Source organism: Protopterus annectens, chromosome 1.part0, assembly GCF_019279795.1.
Source record: "Protopterus annectens isolate FY-2018-M chromosome 1.part0, PAN1.0, whole genome shotgun sequence".
In the NCBI taxonomy this organism is placed as follows: domain Eukaryota; kingdom Metazoa; phylum Chordata; order Ceratodontiformes; family Protopteridae; genus Protopterus; species Protopterus annectens.
In genome coordinates this window covers 1331012303-1331032567 of record NC_056725.1, presented here as the reverse complement: position 1 = coordinate 1331032567, position 20265 = coordinate 1331012303, and positions in this window count along the sequence as shown.

Below are 20265 nucleotides of genomic sequence, written 5' to 3'. Positions count from 1 at the left end.
TGATGCTTACACACTAATGGAGCATTCCAGTCCCATCCATCTTGGATCCACTGGACCAAGAGTGCCCCCTTCCTACGCTTTAGGTCAGCATAGTGGTGTCGTACCTGCTCACCAGTCAGGGAGTTGCTAGTAGCACTGGTGAGGTCACATGCAAGATGGTCCCAGGCCTCCAATTTGTATTGGGAGCCCTGGTACTGGCCCTGAAGCAGTCTCTCCTCATAGTTTTTAACTAGGAGTCCAGTCATGACCCTGGACTCCCGAATGCTCCAGCGTTGTGCCTGAAAGCCCACTCCCTCTCCTATGCCAACCATTGCATCTGCACAGATGGACTATAACAGATTATGGCTGTATTCCCACCTGCACCATTTAAATGGGTCTATAGTAGAACAGCGAAGAGGTATTTAATCGAACACCTCTTCGTCGACACATATACAGCAAACGCACTAAAACGCGAATGCTCAGAACACCAATTTCTTTCCTTGGGAAAGTAATCGGTAGCACTAACGCACAAACACACACACTTTCAAATATTACAATGTGGGGGGGCTTTGCCCCACATCCCCCAATGTGAGGGGCTGTGCCCCCCACACCCCCTAACTAAATATACCAACTCCGAGATCGCACTACAGTGAGGAAAGTGGCAAACACACGGGAAAGGCCAAGCGATTTCTTTGCCAGGGAAAGAAATTGCTGTTTTGAGTGCTCGCGCTTTAGTGCATTCACTGTATATGTGTCGACAAATAGGTGTTCGATTAAACGCCTCTTCGCTGTTCTAATATAGACCAATTTAAATAGTGCAATATTCCCACCATTTGCTGTCATTGGACCATTTTGAAATCAGCTAAGCCGATTTTAACAATGCTTAAAGGAGAATTTGTTGAGCAGTGTTTAACAGTGTGCAAATCCACTTAACTGAGCTACCTGCTGCTTAGCATTCATGTCTTAGCAATGGTTACACCTGCTAAGCATAGCTGTCCATTGCTAACCACTGTTCACTTTATAATTTTTTAAATATATCAGAAGTCTGACTTCATTTATTAAGTGTATATGATGTACTTTACATGACCATTCCTCTATTTGCTTTCTTTACGTTGGCAAGGAGTGTGACTATACTGTATGGGACACTTGTGTGTACATGGGTGGTTTCACATGTGATATGCATTCACACTTACATTGTACACCAGCTACTCTACCCTGGTTGGCAAAAACAGTTACTACATAATTTAAGTTTAAAAAAGTAATTTTAACACTGCTTTCCTATATAAAAACAACTTGCCTGTCTTGGTACTCAAACCATGAACACCTTCATGTAAAGCCAGGACTCTAACAACTACACTATCTTGGCTTAGAAAGTTCATCTCTATATTTGTACTTATCTCCTATGGGATATTTAAGCTCTGGTAAGCAGACGGCCATAATGCGCACACCTGCTTAGCTATGCTTAAATATTCCTTAGCCTAGAAAAAAATATATATAATATTGTTATTATATTATTATGTTATATAGTGAGTATTGTGGTGTTCTGACAAGTCATTGAGGACTGCAATCAGGAAATAATAGCATACATTTGGCTTTCAGGCTTCTATCCTTCAGAGATTCCTGCTAATACATATCCTGTTTTCTATCAACTTTCTAAGTGTGTGAGGGCAATATTTTAGACGTGTCCCTATTTTTAGTGTTTTCTCCCCCCCTTATTTCTACCTTTGTCCACATGGACTGCTGTCAGGGAATATTGGCATACATTTGCTTTCAGACTTCTATCATTCAGTAATTCATGCTAATGCATGACTTGTTTTCTATCAACCTTTTCAGTTTGTAAGGGCAATACATATGATGTGCCCCTTTTCAGAGATTTATCCACCATTATCTGTGCTTTTGTAAAGAGAAGATCAGAAGGAGTTGCATTGTGTCTTTGTGGACTTAGAGAAAGCATATGACAGGGCACCTAGAGAGGAGTTGTGGTATTGTATGAGGAAGTCAGGAGTATCAGAAAAGTATGTAAGAGTGGTACAGGATATGTACGAGGGTAGTATGACAGTGGTGAGGTCTGTGGTGGGAATGATGGATGCATTTAAGGTGGAGGTAAGATTACATCAAGGATCAGCTCTGAGACCTTTCTTATTTGCAATGGTGATAGACAGTTTGACAGATGAGATCAGACAGGAGTCCCCGTGGACTATGATGTTTGCAGATGACATTGTGATCTATAGTGAGAGTAGGGAACAGGTGGAGGAGACTCTGGAGAGGTGAAGATATGTTCTAGAGAGAAAAGGAATGAAGGTCAGCAGGACTATGACAGAATATATGTGTGTGAATGAGAGGGAGGATAGAGGAATGGTGAGGATGCAAGGAGTAGAGGTGGCGAAGGTGGATGAGTTTAAATACTTGGGATCAACAGTTCAGAGTAATGGTGAGTGTGGAAGAGAGGTGAAGAAGAGAGTACAGGCAGGATGGAGTGGGTGCAGAAGAGTGTCAGGAGTGATTTGTGACAGACGAGTACCAGTAAGAGTGAAAGGGAAGGTCTACAAGAGGGTAGTGAGACCAGCTATGTTATATGGGTTGGAGACAGTGGCATTGACAAAAAGGCAGGAGTCAGAGCTGGACATGGCAGAGTTAAAGATGTTAAGATTTGCACTGGGTGTGACGAGGGTAGACAGGATTAGGAATAAGTATATTAGAGGTTCAGCCCAGGTTGAAAGGTTTGAAGACAAAGCCAGAGAGGCAAGATTACATTGGTTTGGACATGTGCTGAGGAGGGATGCAGAGTATATTGGGAAAAACTGTTAAGGATGAAGCTGCCAGGTAACAGGAAAAGTGGAAGGCCTAAGATAAGGTTTATGGATGTGGTGATAGAGGACAAGCAGGTGGCTAGTGTGGCAGAGCAAGATGCAGAGGACAGGAAGAAATGGAAACAGATGATCCGCTGTGGCAACCCCTAATGGAAGCAGCCAAAAGAAGAAAAAGAAGAAGAATATCTGTGCTTTTGCACACATTTCCTGCTTTAGCAGGTTGTGGAGGTGTCATACGGCACTTTTACAATGCAGGGCGTATATCACAGAACTGGTCACACACACCCTGCATTGCTTTCCTGCTGCCGTATGTATTTCAGTATTCGCGGACACTGAAATACTGGCATAATATTAGAGAAATTCTCTAATATTATGCGAGATTCTATTAGAAAGTGCTGTACAGCACTTTCTGAGTGCACGGGGCATGTTCAATGTCCATGCACTTGTTGAACACATCCCCTGCACTCAATCACTGTTCGTGTCCATGTAGGTTAAACAGCAGTGCGCCTTCATGAATATACAAGGCACGCTGCTGTGCTATATGGACATGAACCACTCTTTGCAGGAATAGTGCTTTTCCTGCATAGAATTTATTGAATCCCAGGAAAAGACTTAATTCAGGAGTATACTTAGCCTGGCCTAACCATAGCTTCCAACAATCTCAGAGTCAAGAGTTACAGCTAAAGTTAGAACTGCCATAGACTCTGATGGCTGAGATAGTCTTAGACAGGTGTGTGTGTGTGTAAAAATGTGATCTTATTCAGTTGTATCCTTAATCTGCAGTTTAATCTTGACCCTCATAATTATGGATAGCTAGGTGTAGTTTTATGTGTGCAGTTAGGCATAGGCACTAACAAAGCTGATGGCAGTTACTCCTGCAATAATTAGAAAGCTGGAGCGATGGCCCTCTAAAAATGACATAAATTTATTTTACAAAAGTCTTTTTATTTAATTTACTGGCTGTTAACTGCTGTTATCTTACACACAAAGCATCTCCCATTAGCATACCTCTCAACCTCTTAGAGCAAGATATCTGGACAAAACCATAATGAGTTGGGGACAAAGACCAATAAAATAGGGGCAATATTTAAATGTTGCTCTTACAAACTTAGAAAGTTGATAGAATAATGGGTTATGCACTAGCATGGATTTTATAAAGGATGTGAAGTCTAAAACTCAAAACTTCTGTCACTGCTTTCCCGCATGATTGGCCAATGATTTGCCAGAAAACTACAATTTTTGGAGAAACAGACCAAAAATTTGAGGCAAAAATCTGGACATTCTGCTAAAATCTGGACAGTTGAGAGGTATGCCCATTAGGCACAATGAGTGCAAATCAGATTTAAACTATGTGCTGGTTTCTCCCCAGCCAATTACTTCTGCTGGATGCATTATGTGCACATAACTACATCCTAGTGGTGTTGTTGAGACAGCAGCAGTGGGAAGCTTTCTTTTAGTGGTCTGAAGTAGAGCATCTTTCAAGATATGAGCTATTATTTGTCCCTTCCTCCTTTTACTTTTTAACTTTAGGCATCTCACCTTCCCTCCATCCTCAGAGTTTCTTATTCTGTTCCCCACTCTTGATCAGCACTTTGTTCCTTTGTGAAGCAGAGTAGAGGCTGCCATGCAGACTGTTCTTAGGATCATAGGAAGTTACTAGGCTATTGGCTCTGAGGCCCTTATAAGACTAGTCAAGAATTTAGCCCATGTTTTGATAATCAGCACCCAATGCTCCTGTCCAGCAGGGACACAGGTGGAATCCCAGTGGTGTATTTTCTGTTCCCCATCCAGTTATCCAGGTTGCGCTTAAAAAGGGTTAATGAGGTACACTGCTTTATGTGGACAGGGAGCCTATTCCTCAGAAGGGGGATTCTCTTCAAACAAATATGTTCCGCCAACAAGTCCTATTGATGTCACAGATCAAGTTGAGATCGTGCTTGCGGGTTACCCGAGTGGAGCCTGACTTGTGGATATGCAGCAGTCCCATCAAGGTGGAGTCTGAGATTGTTTTGTATGCCAGACAGACGTCACCTCTGAGGAGTCTGTATGAGACTGAGTAGAGGGACAGGGCTTTTAGCCTATCTGTGTAGGGTATATATTTGAGGCCCTGGATTCTCCTGGTGAGGAACCTCTGTGGTCTCTCCAGCTGATGCATGTGCTTTGTGAGGTACATGCCGAAAGGGGCATTGTTCTCAATAATGGGTCTTATAAGGGAAGAATACAGTGATGTTATGACCATCTTGTCCCTGGATGAGATACCCTTACTAATGAGTAGGCCCATTTAGAAAGCTTTCCGTACAATGGAGGCAATATGGTGGATAGATGAGGGAGAAGATAAATCACTTTTACTTTTTAATGGAACCTCCTCATTATACACCGACTTGGCAATAGGAGCCAGTCTATAGCCTAAGATAAGGGAGTTATCAATGGTTCTTACTGACAATATATTTAAACATGAATGACAATGCTGAAAATGCAGCTACTGGCTTAAGTTCTCATTTGAATGCTTTATTACTGTTTCTATGAAATTTGTTAGACATTCTTTTCACAGAAAGTTCATGATAATGCAATTGACTGAATTCTATTGTACTTTTAATGCTGGTTGATATTATGTGTTCCTTAGGTATGTGTACCACCAGCAATGCAGTAGTGACATTAGATAGGTTGGTAGTGGCAACACTGGCTTGTTTAGTAACTATCAGTGATGATAAAACCTTGGCAGGGCAAATCTGGCCTAAATCATGTCTTAAAATCTGTCTTTTGTTCAGGACATGCTTTCATTTTTACACATTACATTATGCACTTATCAACCTGATATTTACATCTTCTCCTGGATGTAACAATCCTCAACAAAAGATGAACTGGGTCATGTTAACTGCTATAGTCAATGGAAGACATGTATATATTAGTTAGTAAATTTAGAGGGTAGTGTGTTTTGTCAGAGGATATCAATTTGTTATGCTATTCTTGCCCCAAGCACTTTTAACTACATATAATAATTGATCTATATAATCCAAAAGCACTGATGGACTCAAAGAATGGCACAGCTCTCCAGGATAAAACTTGATTTATTAGTAAATCATAAGTGCTTTCACATCTCCTGCTGCATCATCAGATGACAATAATGTTACTGTCATCTGATGAAACAGCAGGAGCTGCAAAAGTGCTATCCTGGAGAACTGTGCCATTCTTGAGTCCATCAGTGTTTTGGGATTTTATGGTATTATTTTTGTTGGACTCTTCTGTTCTAGAAAGTTGGTGGTAGTGTTCGCTTGATCTATATAATGTTTTTGTTGGAGCATAGTAAGGTTTTTTCTCCATCTGAAGCAAGATCTGTAGGCAATAGCAAGACTTTATATGTCTATGTAGGCAATATATTGTTTTGTAGCTATGTAAATAAACCAATCAGCTGCTAATGACAGTAGCCAGTAACTATGCCTGGCTGCATTAGTTTGTCTGCCTGGTGGATATGCATCTTTGCTTGTGGTAGACTACAGAGACCACAGTCATTGCTGAGTCGTTAGGTGGCTAACACAATTTTAGAACTGTTTTGGTAAGCTTTTCATGAGCTATATAATTCTGGTTTAGGCAGGAGTTCCCAATACCCAGGTATGAAAATGGGAGAAAGCAAAAGGAATTGATACCCCTCTATAAAAGACTGTTGAATATCATTAAAAATAAGGTTGTTTCAAAGTACTGATTTTGAGCCCATGCATAATATCTACTGTGATACCTCAGAGTTGCTTTTCACCAGAAATCTTCCAGCTTGTTAATTACACAGCGGAAATGAGGTTTGTGGTCAAACAATTAACAATCCTTCCAAATTTGCTGTCGCTCTGTATTCTTTTTCCAGGTATCCCATTGGACCAATTAGCTTCACCACAAGATGTCTGGTATAGTACAGTTTTGTACCTACCATAAATGTAGATGTTTGAGTGCTAATACAGCTGCAGTCATAACAGATGGGTTTTCCTGCCGTCAGGCGGGTCCTCCTAATCAAAGTCTAGGTCCGACAGGGTATAAAGGAACCAGCCGACGCCATTTTCTTCAGTTTTTCTTGCCCCAGATGTCAGGTGCCCCCAGAAGGAAAGCAATACATAAATTTATGTAATAATGCAATGCAGTATAATCAAAAAACAGTAGTTGCAAGCAAATACACCATAAAAGAATACCCCAATCAGGTTGTATGAGGAAGAGTTAGCCATTAGGCCTGTCCCAGAGGGAAGGAGGGGACTGCAGCTGTATTAGCACTCGAACATCTACATTTATGGTAGGTACAAAACTGTACTATGTTCATCATGCATACAGCTGCAGTCATAACAGATGGGTAGAATACCAAAGCTAAAAAGGGGTGGAAGGCACTAGGTGGAACTAGGAGGAGCCAGGATGCCCTGCAAGACTGCAGTGGCAAATCCTGCTCTAGATTTGGAGTATAATGGTAGGTGATAGTGCTTGTAGAAAGTATGTACAGAACTCCAAGTGGCAGCTTCAAAAATATCTTTGGTAGGAACCCCCCTGAGGAAAGCTGCAGAGGTGGCTGTGGCCCTTGTGGAGTGAGACCTGATGCCTGCAGATACAGTTTTACCATGAAAAGAGTAACAGACGCGTATGCAGTGGGCTATCCATTTTGAGATTGTCTGTTTGGAAAGGGCTTCCCTTGAGCTCCTGTAGCATAGGACACAAAAAGTTGCTCTGATTTTCTGAAAGGCTTTGTTCTGTCCAAATAATAACGTAGCTGTCTATGAATGTCCAAGGAATGTAGTAGTCTCTCCCCTTTGTTTTGAGGATTGGGGTAAAAGGTAGGTAAGTGGATAGCCTGATTCAAGGCTACCCTGGATACTACCTTTGGCATAAAGGAAGGGTTGGTTCGCATGGATACTCTGTCCTGATGGAAAATGATGAAAGGCTGCACAGCCATGAGGGCTTGTAGTTCCAAAACCCTGCGAGCTGAGGTGATAGCCAGCAGGAAGGCTGTCTTCCAGGACAAATATTGCAGTTCTGTTGAGGCAGCTGGCTCAAAGGGAGGCAAAGTAAGTTTTGCTAGAATGAAATTGAGGTCCCAAGCAGGTACTGGTTGTTTCTTTGGGGGTTTTATATTCTTAGCCCTTCTGAGGAACTGTCTTAAGAGGGGGTGAGAGAATAAAGGAGGATCAGTGTTGTATTCTGCAGAAATGGCTGAGGCATGGATTTTGATGGAGGAGAATGAAAGTCCTCTGCTTTGCAGCTCAGCAAGGTACTGTAATATCTGAGGTAAATTCAGTATTCCAGGGTTCTGGCCCTTTTTCTCATTCCAAGCACAAAACCGTTTCCATTTTGCGGAGTAGGCTTTTCTAGTAGAAGGTCTTCTGGCCTCCAAAATGACATCCTGCACCTCCTTGGAGAGTAGGGTCTGTTGTGATTTTAAGGAATCTTCCATGCGGCTAGATTGAGTGTTTTCAGCTGACTGTGAAGAGTTTTGAAGTTGTGCTGAGTCAGTAGAAGAGGCATTAGAGGCAGGATCCATGGTGGGGAATGCGTCAGACTCCTCAGGAGTGGGTACCAGTGTTGTCTTGGCCAGTCTGGAGCAATGAGAATCATCTGTGGTCTGTCTGCTCTGGTTTTTAATAGAACTTTGGGCAGCAGAGGAAGAGGTGGAAAGGCATAAACTGTCATTGTTGTCCAACTGAAAGAGAGCACTTTCCAGGCCTGTGGATGAAAGGTCCTTGAGCAGAATTTTGCCAATTGGTGATTTCTGTGGGAGGCAAAGAGATCTATGTCTGGCCTTCCCCATGCTTGAATTATCTTTGAAAAACTTGAGGATGCAACTTCCATTCTGTGGATCTGTCATATTTCTGCTTAGGTTGTCTGCCAGCGTGTTTTCCTTGCCTGGCAGGAACTGTGCTTGAAGCTCGATTTTTGTACCAGAGCCATGTTCCAAAGAGACATGGCTAGCCTGCATAGGGGGTATGAATGGGATGCTCCCTGTTTGTTTATGTACCACATTACTGTGGTGTTGTCTGTCCTTATCAATAGCTGGCCTGGATGCAGCAGGTCTTGAAGCTGTAATAGCATTTATTACTGCTAGCATTTCCTTTGATTGATGTGTAGGTGCTTTTCTTTTTGGGACCATTTGCCCTGAATGCACCGATCTGTCATGTGGGCGTCATCCGAGGCGTCTGTTGTGATGACTTGATTTGCTTGAGGCTTGCAGAATGGTAGACCTGTGTTTCTTTGGCATGCTTGAGCCCACCACAGAAATTCCTTTTGAAGACATGGAATCAGTGGTATTATTGTTTCCAAACTGTGGCTGTGTTGAGACCATAGGTTTTTTAGGTACCATTGAAGTTTCCTCATATGCAGCTTTGCACATGGGATTAGTAGGATGCAAGATGCCATGAATCCCAGAGCCTGCAGGATTTTCCTTGCAGTCAGCCTGGTGAAAGTTGCCAGTTTCCTGAAGTATTGAGTTAGTTGCCCTTGTTTCTCTGGCGTGAGGTAGGCCATCTGGGTGTTTGTATCCAAGCTGGCACCCAGGAAAATTATTGTTTGAGAGGGTATAAGTCTTGACTTCTTTTTGTTGACTGTCTATCCGAGAGATTTCAACAACATTATTACATACGCCAGGTGTTTCAGAAGTATGTGCTTGCTGTCCGCTTGGATCAGGCAGTCGTCCAGGTATGGGTATTGTATCACTTGAAGTCTGCAGAAGGCAATTACTGATGCCAGGCATTTCGTGAATACTCTGGGCGCAGTAGATAAGCCAAAGGGCAATGCAGAGAATTGATAATGGTTGAAAAGAAATCTGAGGTATCATCTGCAATCTAGTCTGATTGGGACATGCAGGTATGCCTCCTTGAGGTCCAATGTTAACAGCCAAGACTCCTTGCCCAGCATGGGAAGAAGCTGCTGTAATGTGAGCATCTTGAATTTTGGCATGAAAAAAAAAAATTTAGGATGATGGAGAGGTCCAAAATAGGTCTCCAATCTTTTCCCTTTCTTGGTACCAGGAATAGTCTGGAATAAAAACCTTGACCGTGTTCTTGTGCAGGTACCTCTTGAATAGCTTTCATGTCCATGAGATCTGAAATTTGTTTTGTGCCTCTGTTGATTGTGTGTTTGGCATGCCTCTTTTTGGAAGGGTGTGAAAGTGGAATCTGTAGCCTCTGTCTACAATGTCCAGGATCCATTTGTCTTTTGTGACAATATGCCAATTTTTTGAAAATAATGCCAGTTTTCCACCTAAAGGTGCTACCATTTGAGCCTTGCTTGGCATGCAAAGGGGAAAGTGGTGCACACAGCAAGAGGTTCTCTGGGGTGCCTTCTGTGTGCTCCGGCACTCTGGTTTCCTCCCACATTCTAAAGACATGCTTCTGGAGCATTTCTCCTGGGCCTCCGCTGAAAACCCTAGTCAGACATTCCCGGTCAACAAATGTTAAATAAATAAATAAATAAATAAATAAAAGTCATTGGTTCTGCTTTCTGAATGGCTGTGAACTATCCTCATTTGTGTTGCCATTGTCTGCCTCTAAACGATCCTTGAGATTGCCCTCTACCCCTCGGCCTGTAGGGGTCTGTCCGAAAGGACCAATTTTGGAAGGCCAATTTCTACTGAAACGTGGAGGTTGTACCTGTAGGAAATCTTTCACTGTTTTTGCCTTTTCCTCCATTTCTTTAATACCTCCTCAGCTTTAACACCAAACAATACATCTTTTGCAGAGGTGCATCCAGTAATTTAGCTTTAACATGATCTGGTAAAGTTTGCTCTTTGAGCCAAGCATGTTGATCCTGTAACAGCAGCTCTACGGCCTCTAAAGCATCAAAACCACATTGTAAGGTATGTTTACCCACTTGTTCTGCACTATGTAACAAATCCTGCAACTCCTTCAAGTCTGGTTGTTCAGGTTGTGACATTTCAACTGTGACAACAGAAACTGTTGGGTACTTTTTAACATGGAACTGGACAGTTTAATTTCATGCTCATGGTTAGGTGGCGAGGTGTATACCTTCTTCCCACCTTTCTAAAGCTCTGGAATCTCTCCTGAAGGTAATGGTTTTTAGCAGTGGAGTCCTAAATTCCCTGGGACCCCTGAAAAATAGTTCTGGGTCAGCCGCATGGGCTTTTGTATTTGCATTGGCATGAATCAGGGACATACCTGTCAGGCTTGACTGGAGCTGGAGGTAAAGAATCTGGGTTAAGGCAGGCCTCGAATACACATCATCTAGTATGTCCCCTAAGCCTTTTCTTGGAGTCTGAGTGTTCCCTCAAGGTATGTAAGGTTTCCCCAAAAAGAATCCCCCTCAGGGGGACAGAAGGAATGGACTCCTCTGCATCAGAATCTTCAAAGGGAGTAAGAATGTTCCTGGTCTTCAGAATGTTCTGAAATATGGAGGCCTGGTCCGAGGATTCTTCCTCCTGGGCCTGTTGAGAACCCCTGCCATTTTGAGCATCTGCTTTTTAGGCATGGATCCTGAAGGGGCCCTGTGGGGCTTGTCTTTTAGTATGCATGGCTGCTTTAGACTTAGTGAAAGCCTTGATGGAAAGAAGAGGAAGGCCTGAAGACACCTTGAGAGGTGGCAGGCCTGTCTAAACTCTGAGTTTCACTGCCAGGAGTTATCTTTAGTCGGTGTGGGTCAAGAGCCTGTGACCTCACACTGGAAGACGCCAAAGAAGAAGCATCGTAGTCAGGGGCTGGTGCCTCACTGAGAACCGGACCACCTGTGTGTCAGTAGAAGTCGCGGTCGTCCTTATCTTTAGCTATCTTTGGCGCCTTTTACTTTAAACGGAGTATCCGGCGACATAATGTAATTAAACTTTTGCCAAAATAGTGTTGATCTGTTGAATGTAGCACAAAAACGACAGGCCGGGAGACATCGGGGCCTAAGCAATGAAAATCCTTATGCGGTATTTGCTTACATGAAATGCAATTATTAACTTGTCTGACACATCGGTCTGAGGCAAGAAAAGTTTCCACGGGGGCTTAGCCAAGAAGACTGCTGAAAAATATTCATAAATCTCAGGAGCTGGCCGACCGGCACTTGCGAACTGCTTCTGTTTATACCCCTGTCGCACTGACCTAGACTTTGAATTCAGGAAAACCCATGAACATCCTGCATCTCTGCATTAACTTCTCCATTGTTTTAAATATTTCCATCTCATCCTTTCCCTGTATACCAAATCTTCCTCTCATCCTATTCACTTCAGCTCCAGATTTCTTCCCTACCTTTGCCCCCAACACTTTGTTCCCCATGTATTTTTGAAGATACATGAACCCATTTCATGTATCCCAGTTTATTTTAATGCTGCTTCATTTGTGTCCTTTAGTAAGCTTCTCTACATCTTACTCTCACTCTGTCTCACTCTCCTGTACTGTCTTTGCATAACCTCCTTCCCATCAGTTTATAAGCAATGCATATGTTGGGATATGAGGGAGCCCTCAACCCCTTGCTTTTCTTATTCATTCACATTTTTGCCTTGCTCACTATTTTCCCCCTTATGATTATTGACCCAGTCCTCTGTTTCTTTTTGCATTTATTGTACCCCTCTGTCCCTGGGTGTATGTTGTAGAGCAGGTGGGGGATTATTGGTAGTATCATCCTTGCTGCATTACTTCTCTAAAGTACTGTATATAAGTCTTCTCCACCCCTCTCTGGAGAGTATTCATTATCTTTTTATCCAAATTCTTTTAGATTTTTGCCTGTCCCTCTCATTATGTTCCCGACATGCAGCCCTAGGTACTTAGGTAAACACTGCATCTTTTATCTCACATATTCTTCCTTTACCCTTCCTTTGCCTAGTCTTACTAGCACCATCATTTTGTTGCTGCCACACCTGAGTCAAACCCCTTCCTTAAACTTCTTAAATTTCTCTCTTATAGCTCCCATTTCTGCAGCCACATCCTCTGTCATTAACATACAGTCATCTGCATATAACACAAACTAAGATTTTATCCTCTCAATATCTTCATGCATTGCTAAACTGAGTCTGACTTCCACTCACAGTTCCTCAATCACAAGTGTGAACAGCCCTGGGTTAGTGGTCACCCCTGCCTGGTTCCAGTCTCTATCTTTGTCTCTTCAGATACTTCTCCATTTATTAGTATTTCAATTGTTGGGTCTTGGTATATATATTGCACCCAATGTTTGAAATTTTCCTCTACCTGCTTTTGCTGTAATACTTTCCATAGGAATTCCCATCTCACCATATCAAAGGTCTTCTGCAGGTCATACAACACAGTCCTACCTTTCCCTTCCTGCTTCTTATCCTCCCTGTGCATAAATTCCAGCAGGTCCCATTATTTTTTTTCTGCCTTCCTTCCTTCCCTTCATGAAATCATTTTGCATTACTTATTTTTGACAAAATTCCATCCACTCTTCCTTCCAGCCATCCTGCCATTATCTTTTTTTCAAAATCTTGATATCTACTGTGACGTTGTGAGGTATTGCCAGCTGTACAAGGAGAAATGAGACAGTGTATGTGTGGCATATGCCAGCATGGCTGGTTGAAGTTTTGTAAATAGTCTTGTGTCATTTGATTATCACATTGATTTGTACAGATACTTGTATTAAAAATGTATTTGTAAAAGTTGTTTATGTTAAAATGCTGCAAAACATACTACCTTCTAAATCTTAACAGAGTTCTGAATGTGTATTGTGCCAGAGCCAGGTGACTAGATGTGAATTCATTCCATAACCAGCTGAAGGACAAAACTCTTGCAGCTGCAGTTTGTTGTTTGTTTTTGTTTTTCTTTGGAATATGAAATAAAAGATCTATATCAGTTATCACAGTTCACCTGTTAGTTGCTCAGCTATACATTTCAGTAATGTGTAGTATGTCATCATGCCTTGTGGAAGTGAGCATCTCTGCAGTACATCTTGCCTTGCGATACTAAGTGAGTTAACTAGGGACAGTTTCTCTTTAGTCCAGTTAGGAAAAGTACAGTGAGATTAGTTTAGTGTTATTTATTTTTCTACATCTGTGAGATTCTATCCTACTGTGTTATTTTTACATTTCCTGTGACTGAAAATTCTGATGTTTATTGTAACTAAATATTAAGTATTCTCCTGTTTTCTATTTTATTATCCATTATTAAATACTTTTATACCTTTTCATTGAAGCTGATATTTTGAGAATACTTTTAACATCCTGAGAGTACTTTGCTTATTTTAGTGACACTGTGGTCACTCCAATAAGCCTTACTGCTTTGGTCACACTCTACCATTTATATCAGTATTAATTTGACACAGTATAATTGATTACCCTTTGTAAGAGCCTTAGAGTATCTGGCTGGTGACAGCAATCTACTTCATAGTCTGGGGCGAGGGGACACAGCTGGTGAATCTGTGCTAGCCTTTCCCAGAAGTGTTTGATATAAGGGAACCCATGGTGGGCAGCCTAAATCACTCCAACAGTCTACTAATAACAGGGGAGCCACTAGTTCAGGTACATGGCCAGGATCAATGGTTAGATATTTTAAATGTAACTAGAGGGGCCATATAGCACATAAATGCCCAATGAAACAAGGTGGAGAACAAAAGGTGAGGGAGCCAGTAAGTGGGTATAACAGCATGCTAGTAGTAAGTGTATGGAGACAATAGAGGTGCCAAACTATCACAGGAGTTTATACCCTATCTTAGTGGATGGAAAACAGGTTACTGCTATGAGAGAGACAGCCTCTGACATAACCATTATGAAGCCTGCAGTGGTTAAAGAAGAGCAGTACTTGCTTGGGCAGTCCACATCAGTTAGAGCTTTAGGAAGAACCCCATTCCAAATACCTTTGGTGAGGGTTCACCTTGACTGCAAGAGTGGAAAAGGGAACAAGCAGGTAGGTGCATTTGAGGATATCCCTGCAGATGCCTTAATAGGGAATGATTTTGATAATGTAGCACCTTATGTGCATGCAATTACATGCAGTCAGGCTTGGAGACAGAGAGGTAGGCTACAGGAGACCCAGACAGACCCAATGCCAGAAGCAGGGGCTGATGATGTGGTTATTTCAGCGAGGGGGGTACCTTGTAGCAGTGAGCCTGAAAGTGAACCACAGCTGCTAGTAGGTACTGATGTTCCCATTGACTGGCTGACTGCAAGGACAAAGGTGAGTGGTAGTACACAGGTTGTTAGTGAGACACCACTGTCAGAAGATACTAGACTTCCTGTGGAAGGGGAGCCAGGAGGAGTTACAAAGATAGAGTTGAGACTGACTTAACTTTTGGATCCTATGTTACGAGGCTTGAAGGAAGTAGCCAAGGAGGCACCTGATTCTAAAAGAAAAGAAGAGTCTGTATATACTGGAACAAAGGGTACTGTATACAGAGTGGACCCCTGAAAGAGGGCTAAAGGGTGAGGTAATACAGCAGCTGGTAGTGCCCAAACCCTACCATCTGGCACTGCTAGCCATAGCCCATAACATTCCTTTTTGCAGGTCATATGGGTATAAATTGTCCCAAGAGTCTTATCATACAGAATTTTTATTGGCCTGGGATTGCAAAGGATGTAACAGGATACTGCAGGACCTGTGAGCAGTGCCAAAAGGTAGGCAAAGCAGGAAACAAAGTCAAAGCTCTGTTGATGCATTTGCTTGTGATTAAGGACCCATTTCAGAGGGTAGCTATGGATATTGTGGGGCCTCTGGGTACCTCAAATTCCACAGGGAAGAAGTAAATTTTGGTGATAGTAGATTATGCTGCCAGATACCCTGAGGCAGTGACTCTGTCCTCCATTGAGGCAGAAAAGGTGGAAATGCTTTGTTGGAGATTTTCAGCAGGGTAGGTTTTTCGAGAGAAATACTGACTGACAGAAGTGCCAATTTTATGTCAGACCTGCTGGCTTGTCTGTGGAAACATTGGGGGTGAAGCACCTAAAGACCACCTCCAACCATCTCTAGACTAATGGTCTTGTGGAGATGTTAAACTCTACAGTAAAGACCATGCTACTGGCATTTGCAGATCAGTTTAGGAGACAGTGGGACAAATATTTGCTCTATTAGAGAGGTACCCTAGGAATCCACAGGTTCTTCACCCTTTGAGTTGATGTATGGGCACATGGTGAGGGGGCCTTTAGATTTGATTTGTGATGAGTGGAAGGGTGAGTGTGAATCCCACAAGGAGTCTGTTGTAGCATATCTCCTAAACCTCAGGACAAGACTTAGACAGCTCATGGGCTTGGCCTAGGAGAACCTGGCAGGAGCCCAACAGCAGAAAAAGGTCTGGTATGACAGGAATGCTTGAGCCCAAGAGAATGTTGTGGGACAGCAGGTTTTGATGCTCATTCCTGCCAGACACAATAAGTTGCAGGCAACTTCGGAGGGATCCTTCAAAGTGGTTAGGAAGGTCAGTATCAATAATTACATGGTAAACCTGCTAGGCAGGAGGCAGGGGCATAAATTGTACTATGTTAACAATGAAGCTTCAGCCTGTCAGGGAGGTCCTGGGCTGACTGCAAACAGCAGGGTTGACTATTAAGCCAGGCAAGTGTCAGGTGGATATGGCATAGGTCTCCTACCAGGGACATAGAGTAGGGAGTGGAAAGCTTAGGCCAGAACCTGCCAAAGTGGAAGCTATTCAGATATGGCCTGTCCTCATTACCAACAAGCAGGTGAAGGCATTCTTTGGGACAAGGGGTAATACAGAAAGTTTGTTTCCACTTATAGTAACATAGCTGCTCCTCTCACAGATCTAACAAGGAAAAACAGGCCAGATAAGATAGTGTGGAGCACCCTGAGATCAAGCATTCCAAAAGGTTAAATGGGCTTTGGGGGGGCTAACTGTATTAGCCAGTCCAGATAAAGCAATGCCAATGCAGATGAATTCTCAAGACAGGGTGTGACAGAAAGAAATACTGCCAGCCCAGCTATCTGGAATTTTGCAAATAATTCTATGTCATTTGTGAATATTGATATGATTTATACAGAAGTATATGTAAAGTGCTGAGCTAAAATGTAACCACAGCATGCCCTATTATAATAGAACAGGAATGTACCTGCACTACTGTGACTGTTTAGATGTATATGTTTAACGAAAACTGGAAAACAGGAGGTTAACTTGAAAATAATTCAGAGAAAATAGTTGAAATTAAATTGTTTCATAACCATGTAATAAAAGAGATGTTATCTCTCCGTTTTAGTGCAGTAGCAGACACAATGTCTAGAGCTAGAAGTTTTTTACATTGTCTTGAAAGAGAAGTAATCACTAGGTTCAAGATGTAGAAGTGTTTTATTGTTTTATGACTTCCAGGATCTGCAAACATCTGAGAGAGATGTATTTTCACAGAGAGATGCTAAATTCTGTTAGTTTCTAACAAAGGAGATTTAGCTTGGGAACTAAAATCAGGTGACATAAAGTCATGTCATTCAAGCTAACCCAGCAGTAATATATGATACTAATTTAAGAACTCTCAGAATGAGAAACTATGCATTTTGTATTTTGTCTTTGACCTGGAAACATCCACTCATCACTACATCTGCACTTGCCTTCATGTAGGAAAGTTTTTAGAGCATAGTAACTCTTATAGATTCAGATAGGAATATAGTAAAGTGTAGATTCAGATGTTTTCTTTATTTATTTGAGACTATCCTGCAATGTTGTTTTAAATATTTCCTGTGATTATGAACTCTGATGTAACTGAGTACTTACTGAGCATTTTCTTGTTCTTTTATTATTTATTATTAAATATATTTAAACCTATCTTTGTGGCTGGTAGTTTGTGAGACATATTTAAGCTCTGAGAGTACTTGCATATCTATTTGGTGACACTGTACAGGGCACTCATAGTAGCCCAGCGCTTGGTCAAAACTACTATTTGGATTAATAGTAACATTACACAGTAGGATTGGACACCCTTTGTTAAGGGCCTTAAAGTAGCTGATAAGTAGTAGCTGGTGGCAGTGGAATCTACCTTACAGTCTGGGCGGAAGGGGCATAGTTAGTGAACCTGTGCCAGGCTTTCCCAGCGTGTCAGCTACTTGTCAGGGACACGAAGCACTGGTTGGACAGAGAGGGTGCTGGAGGTCTTGGCTTGGCCACCCAGCTGAGATCTCAGCTCTATAGCTGTGCCAGTGGGGAGTCTTATTAGGGATTTGGAGAAAAAGGGAGAAACCAGCCCCAGACTGAATGTGATCTCTGCGTGCTCTTAAGGGAAATTGCACTTTACTGTGTGTGTACTTGTTATCCTTCCCTAGTGTACGTCCTCCACTGGTGCTAGTGGTGAGGATTGAGGATCTTTGATTACTGGGCCAGTGCTGGGGTGTCATATATTAATTGGCTGGCAGTGGTGGGATATCCACATCACAAATTAACTGGCTTGTAGTGGTGATCTACATATTAGGATCCAGTGGTGTGGATATTGAATTCCTGCAGCCTGTAAACAATGATCACTAAGGAAGGTGTTTGTACTCTCAATCAGCCACACAGTGAACATTCAGAGTTTCTAATCACAGTTGTTTTATTTATTTTTTTTTTGTTAGCTTAGTTAGTCAGGGAGACCAGTCAAGCATGTCAGCAGAGGAGTATGGCAAGCTGACAAGAGCCAGTTTGCTGAGATGTGCCAGGCTAAAGGACTGGTGCATGCCAACCTGACTAAGGCAAAGCTGCATCACAGATAAGTAATCAGGAGGACAACCAGGCTGGACTTGCGGATGTACACTCTCAGAAAATGGAGAGTTCACCCTTTCTACAGAGGACTTAAAAATCCATCTGGAGTTAAAGAGACTTGAACTGGAGGCCAAGAATTTGGAAATAGAAGCAGCAGAGAAACTATGATGTCTGGAGGTTGAGGAGAATGAGAGGCAGAGGCAACATGAAACGGAGATGCTGACTCTTCACCTGTGTCATGGAGGTGATGGGGAAGTGAGTAACTGAAACCCAGAAGCATCAAAGGTCAGTACATTTCTTCCTCAATGTACAGAGGGTGATAATTTTGATAGTTTCATTCATATGTATGAAAGGGTATGTAAACAGTATGATGTTGACCAAGGACTCTGGGTATGGTTCTTGATCCCCTTACTCCATGGTAAAGCTGTAACTATTTCTAAATTTTCTGATACTGATTTCTTAAATTATAATATTGTAAAAAACTGTCTTTTAGAATGTTTTAATTTAACACCTGAAGCTTATATTAAAAAGTTTCATGAACATATATGCAAGGCAGATGAAAATGTGTGTGAATATATTGCTAAACTAAGCACTTATTTTCATAGGTGGGTGAGTGGATGTCATCACCACTTTTGAGGGGCTGGCAGACCTTTTGGTAAGGGAACAAGCCCTTAGAACTTTACCTGAGGACATGAGAATCTGGTTAGCTGATAGACAATGCAATACTGCAGATAAGTTGGGGAGAAAGGGAGACCTATACCTAGCAAGCAGGACATCACTGCACAGGAAAGAGATGCGCAGTGCTACTCATGGATCTAATGGAACCCATGGTGGGCAGCTCATACAGTCCCAACAGAGTTCGCTAGTAGCAGGGGAAGCCACTTGTCCAGGAACACATCCAGGACCGAGGGTTAAATGTTTTACATGCAACCAGTGGGGCCATGTAGCATACAGATGTCAATGGAGGCAAGGTGGGGAACAAACGGTGGGAGAGCCAGTAAGTAGGAATGACAAAATTCCAGCAGTAAGTTGTCTCGAGACAACAAGGGTACCAAACTACCACAAGAGGTTATATCCTATCTTAGCAGATGGGAAACAGGCCCCTGCTAAGAGAGACAGCCTCTGACCTAACCATTGTGAAGCATGCAATGGTTAAATAGGAGCACTACTTGCATGGGCAGTCTACTCAGGTCAGAGCTTTAGGAGGCACCCCATTCCAAATACCTTGACTAGGGTTCACCTTGATTGGGAGGGTGGAAAAGGAAGCAAGCAAGTAGGTGTGTTTGAGGATATCCCTGCAGATGTCTTGATAGGGAATGATTTTAAAAATGCAGTACCATGTGTGCATGCAGTTACATGCAGTCAGGCTTGGAGACAAGCATGTGGGTCTGGTAGCCTGGGGGAGACCCAGACAGACTGCATTCTTGCAGCCAGGACTGGTGAGGTGGTTAATTCAGGGAGGGAGCTACCCTGTAGCAATGAGACTGAAGATGAGACACAGCTACTTGTGGGTACTGATGTTCCCTTGGACAGAGTGACTGCAAGGACAGAGGTGAGTAGTAGTAGTAGTACCCAGGCTGACAGTGAGGCACCGCTGTCAGAGGATACCAGACTTCCTGTTGCAGGGAAGCTGGGAAGGGTTACCAACAGACAGTTGAGACAGGCTCAACACTCAGACCCTACATTACAAGGCCTGAGAGAGGTAGCTAGTAAGGCACCTGATTGTCAAGGAAAGGGGGAATATGTATACTGGGACAAAGGGTTACTGTACAGAGAGAGGACACCAGAGGGTTGACTAAAGGGTGAGAAAATACAGCAGTTGGTAGTGCCCAGAGTGTACCATCTGGCACATCTAGCAATAGCCCATGATATTCCCTTTGCAAGTCATATGGGCATAAAACATACAAAG